Below are 6,000 nucleotides of genomic sequence, written 5' to 3' on the forward strand. Positions count from 1 at the left end.
ACCATCATGGCCCTGTGTGAAAAAGTGATTGCCCCCTAAACCTAATAACTGGTTGGGCCACCCTTAGCAGCAACAACTGCAACCAAGCGTTTGCGATAACGTGCAATGAGGCTTTTACAGCGTCCTGGAGGAATTTTGGCCCACTCATCTTTGCAGAATTGTCCTAATTCAGTTACATTAGAGGGTTTTCGAGCATGAACGGCCTTTTTAAGGTCATACCACAACATCTCAATAGGATTCAGGTCGGGACTTTGGCTAGGCCACTCCAAAGTCTTCATTTTGTTTTTCTTCAGCCATTCGCTGGTGGACTTGCTGGTGTGTTTAGGATCATTGTCCTGCTGCAGAACCCAAGTTCGTTTCAGCTTGAGTACACGAACAGATGGTCGAACATTCTCCTTCAGGATCTCTTGGTAGACAGTAGAATTCATAGTTCCTTTTATCACGGCAAGTCTTCCAGGTCCTGAAGCAGCAAAACAGCCCCAGACCATCACACTACCACCACCATATTTTACTGTTGGTATAATGTTCTTTTTATGAAATGCAGTGTTCCTTCTACGCCAGATATACTTGGACACACACCTTCCAAAGAGTTCCACTTTTGTCTCATCGGTCCACAGAATGTTGTCCCAAAAGTCTTGGGGATCATCAAGATGTGTTGTGGAGAAATTGAGACGAGCTTTGATGTTCTTTTTGCTCAGCAGTGGTTTTCTCCTTGGAACTCTGCCATGCAGGCCATTTTTGCCCAGTCTTTTCCTGATGGTGGAGGCATGAACGCTGACCTTAACTGAGGCAAGTGAGGCCTGCAGTTCCTTGGACGTTGTTGTGGGGTCTTTTGTGACCTCTTGGATGAGTCGTCGCTGCGCTCTTGGGGTAATTTTGGGCGGCCGGCCACTCCTGGGAAGGTTCACCACTGTTCCATGTCTTCGCCATTTGTGGATAATGGCTCTCACTGTGGTTCGCTGGATTCCCAAAGCTTTGGAAATGGCTTTATAACCCTTTCCAGACTGATAGATCTCAATTACTTTCTTTCTCAATTGTTCCTGAATTTCTTTAGGTCTCGGCATGATGTGTAGCTTTTAAGGATCTTCTGGTGGACCTTACTGTGTCAAGCAGCTCCTATTTAAGTGATGCCTTGATTGTGAACAGGTGTGGCAATAATCAGGCCTGGGTGTGGCTAGAGAAATTGAACTCAGGTGTGGACAACCAGTTATAGTATGTTTTAACAAGGGGGGCAATCACTTTTTCACACAGGGCCATGATGGTTTGGATTTTTTTTCACCTTTAATAATAAACACCTTCATTTACAAATTGCATTTTGTGTTTACTTGTGTTGTCCTTGACTATTGTTTAAATTGGTTTGATGTTCCGAAACACTTAAGTGTGACAAACATGCAAAGGAACAGGAAATGAGGAAGGGGGCAAACACTTTTTCACACCACTGTACCTGCTACGCCCAATGGAGGGATCACAGAATGGCTGGTGCTCAAGAGTACACCAGCCATTGCAAAGGTTGATGCCCTCCAGTCTGAAGGAACGGTTCTGGGCACAGGCATGGAAGATGGATTGTCCACAGCCCAGCAACTAAGTAATAGAATGTGACTATTGTTGACCTGCAGAGGCTCATTGTTGGAGGGGAGGAGGAGACATGTGGCTGATAGTGCTCCAGGAAGGAAGTGAAGGCGAGTACCTCCAAGGAGGTGGAGATCCCTTCCAAGGTCTCAACCTCTCAGACTACAGTAGATGAGCCCCTTCATGTCTCGGAGGAGGGAAAGGTCACAAATTGAGACATGGAATGTTTAGAAATAACGGAAACTTTAGTTGAAATGCTGGAGTTGGCAAAAACACACTCACTGTACACTTGGGTGACTCCATCACTGTCAGACCAGTGCTGCGTTGTACCAATGGGCGGAGCCAGGTGGCACAGGCAGTGCTGGAAAATCTTGCCCAAGAGTGGAATTGGTGGGCCCAATGTTTATTAACCGTTTGGCACAGGATCTCCCAATTCCCGGTGAGGGTACTTTCAGTTGTTGATTGGTATGGAAGTCGCTCGGGAGAACTGTTGGAGATATCAGAGGTCTCTCCAGTTGGTGCAGTGACTGAGGACATCTTTGCTGGTGCGGCTGAGTAGGGGTCAGTAGAGGGTGCAGATACTGTCTCACCTGCTAGACCTCATGAAAAGGAAGGGCCCAGAATGGATGCAGCAGTAGTGGAAAGGCCTTCTGTCACTGGCCAAGAGGTAGAGGTTAAGGTACATGGAGACACTGTGGGAGAAAGTGCTGAAGGTATTGGTTGCTGTAGCACTGTAATGTGTACACCAGTTGGCATTATCGCAGTAAGGAATGAGTTGTGCTTGGGTCAGTGTAATTTGTTAGGACAGGTGCCCGTGGAGCGCTGGACAGCAGGTGAGGAGGAGCTTGGTGATAGTTCCATGGAGCATTGTTACTCGCCTGTGTGTGGTCTCTCCTCAGGACGGGTCCTAACAAACTATGAAAAAAGCACTGATGGTATCGGAAGTTGGGATCTCAAAATTGGTGATCTGCTAATGATTGGTGCTGTTAATAATGATGTGGTTGCTGTTGATAACCAGAGAATGGTATTAGGATCTATAGTGAAGGTTAAAGCTGATGTCAGTGAGTTGAAAGGAAGGATCAGGGAAAGCAGAGTTTCCCCAAGAAAAATGAATAAGCCCAGGGACCCAAGAAGAAGAGGGAGAAGGCTGAGGATGGGAAAATATAGGACCCCGTTAGGATCCAGGGTGGGATGTGCCTGGAAGCGCAACCGGAAAAAAGGTTGGGCCTACGTGGCTGACAGCCAGCACAGAGGTGTCCCAACCATGACGGGTGCTGGTGTTTCTCCCTCTGGATCGAATCAAAGGGGGAGGGGGGATATGTGGTAGTGAGGTACCCCACCAGTGTTTGGACGGAGGATTCTCAACCAGGCAGGTTGAGGGGCTCCAGTTTATTTTCTTATTTGGGAGGAAACTGGCTTTTCAGTTTCCTCATTGTTTACTAAAATCCGTTTTGGGATCTGGAGCCTGGGGATTTGGTAGCGATCTGGGTGGGATGAAATCCTCAGTCCTGGGTCCAGGTTTTGAGATCCACCAGCATACTGACTGGTCAGGTGTGTGCTGGACTATTTCTAGACACCTGACCATGGTTCTGGGCTCCACCCTCCTGAGGAGTCCAGGCAAGCAAGGGAGAAGTGTGCATGTCTGCACAGGTGGGTCTGTCAGAGCAGACAGAGGGTCCAAGCTTGTGGGCTGAAAAAGGAAGCTGGAAAAGAGTGCTGAGGTACGGGGTGTACAGGAACTCTGTTATAGAGCCAATAGGGCTGAAGCATAATTCTGAGCAGCAGTGCTGCTAAAGAGAGCCAGGTGGCTTGGTATTTTTGGTTTTACTTACATTGTTGCTGTGGAAAGCTGAAACCCCTATGTGGGCAACACTTCTGCTATCGGACATTTTCTTTCTTTAATAAAAGTGGGCCCTACAAGCCCTTAAAATGGCATATCTGGCGTGGACGCAGCTCACTGGTAAACTCTACCCTTAAGCTAAAACAACCCCTGATGTTACACCGGACAAGAAACAAGAAGTGAGCTGTATAAGATATTTACTGGCAGAAGAAAAATGTTTTACTACCCAAAGTTAAAACAACAAGGGCAGAAGATTTAATAGATGAAAAAATGACTAAAGTTCTACTTTAACCACATGCCAACCGGCCGCCGCAGTTATACTGTGGCAACATGGCTCGAATGGCCGTCATGGTACATCCGGACCATAGATGGCCACGGAGCCGATGTGAGTGTTCAGCGGTCGCGATCACCGCCAGGCTCCCATGATCGCTCGGGGCATACAGAGAACTAGGACCTGTGTGTTTAAACACAGTTTCCGGTTCTCTGAGGGGAGAACAGACAGATTGTCTGTTCATACAGAGTATGAACAGACGATCTGTCATCTCCCCTGCACAATCCCATTCCCCCCACCCCTTCAGTTAGAACACATAGTAGGACACACTTAACCCCTTCACTGCCCCCTAGTGGTTAACCCCTTCACTGCCAGTGACATTTTCACAGTAATCAATGCAATTTTATAGCATTGATCGCTGTAAAAATGCCAATGATCCCCAAAAATGTGTCAAAATTGTCCGACGTGTCCGCCATAATATCGCAGTCCGAATAAAAATTGCAGATTGCCGCCATTACTAGTAAAAATAAATCTATCCCCTATTTTGTAGATGCTATAACTTTTGCGCAAACCAATCAATATACGCTTATTATTATTATTATTATTATTATTATTATTATTATTATATATATATATATATATATATATATATATATATATATATATATATATATATATATATAATTTTTTTTTTTTTTTTTTTCTAAAAATCTGTAGAAGAATACGTATCGGCCTAAACTGAGGAAAAAATAACCGCACAATTGTCAGTTAAAGCCGAATCACAAAAAGTACTCTGGTCAGGAAGGGGGTAAAATCTTCTGGGACTTAAGTGGTTAAAGTGATTATCCCAGCATGATATCCTATGTGCCCATGCACACATAGGCTGTTGTCAGCGTTTTGTGACAGGGGCGTTTTCTGTCTGGTAAACACCCCCAGAACTAGTGGGTTTCAAGAGGAGTTTTTCAGGCTGTAAAAACACTCTAAAGCCCCCATACACACGATCAGTTTTTCCTTCAGATTTACCGAAATCGTATAATATGAGGTCAAACCTTAGGAGTTTCCATTTGTATGCAATCAGGCAGGCCCTTCCACTACATGGTTTTGGCAAACCTGAAGGAAAAACTCAGCAGAAAAACTGATAGTGTGTATGGGGCTTAAGGCCCCTTTTAACACTGGCTTTCCGATCAGGTCCACCTCTCGGTTTTTCAGGCGGACCTGATCGGACACTCTATTCACTCCTATGGAGCGGCAGATGTCAGTGGTGACATGTCCCCTGACACCTGCTGCTATACGATTCAATCCTGTCCGTGAAATCCAGACGGATGGTGACCCTATTTTCCATCCATCTGGCGGAGCGGATCAGATGGAACTGGTTGAAAACACAGGCAGTCCATTTTCATCTGATTATCCCATAGAGGAGAACAGGGCTCTGTCATCCGCCTGCTCAGTAGGGACCAGCGGAGCAATCCCCCACTGAGCAAAGCAGGGTCTGCCGGTCGGGATCGCCTGTGTGAAAGGACCCTAACTCTGGAAAAAAAGCTGAAAAATTCAGCTATTCGGCATCTATGAGTGTTTTTGAGCCATAATCTTTTGTGGGAGTATAGTTTTGCTAAAAAAAAATTAAAAAAAAAAAAACGCACAAAAGCTAATAAAGGATACTGCAAAAAACGCTGCAAAATTCATTCTACAGCTAACACTACTGCCGTTTTTATAATGTCCAGTGTGCATTGGCCTAAAGTATATTTAAAGATTAAAAAAAAAAAAAAAATGTATAAAAAATAAAACATGTCTATACTTACCTGCTCTGTGTAATTGAATTGCACAGAGCGACCCCCAAACCTCCTCTTCTTGGGTCCTCTGCCAGCGCACCTTGCCCCTTCTCTCTATCCAGTGCCCCCATGGGTAGACACTTGTGGGTGCTCACTCCCGATCCATTGACATGGACAGCGGGAATCTGCTCCACTGTCAGCTCATTTGTCACTGGCTTTAATTGACAGCAGGGAGAGCTAATGGCTTCCGGTGCCCCAGCAAAGCCAGTAAGACATGGAAGTGAGGGGAGAGAAGAGCTGCAGGCGCGCACAGTGCTGGATCGAATGAGGGTTCAGGTAAGTAGAAGGGGAGTTGGGCCACTACTAATGCCTAAATATTTTTTACCTGAATGCAAGGAATGCATTCAAGTAGAACTATAGGCAAAACTTTTTTTTATTTTGGATAGAGTAAGGGAGGGTTATAATATCTGTCAGATTTTTTTTTCGCTGTCTGTGTTCCATTGTGGAGATTTACTTTCACTTCCTGTCCCATAGCCAAACAGGAAGTGAGA

This window comes from Lithobates pipiens, unplaced genomic scaffold, assembly GCF_037356315.1.
Source record: "Lithobates pipiens isolate NorthernLeopardFrog02 unplaced genomic scaffold, aLitPip1_a1.2 Scaffold_16, whole genome shotgun sequence".
In the NCBI taxonomy this organism is placed as follows: Eukaryota; Metazoa; Chordata; class Amphibia; order Anura; family Ranidae; genus Lithobates; species Lithobates pipiens.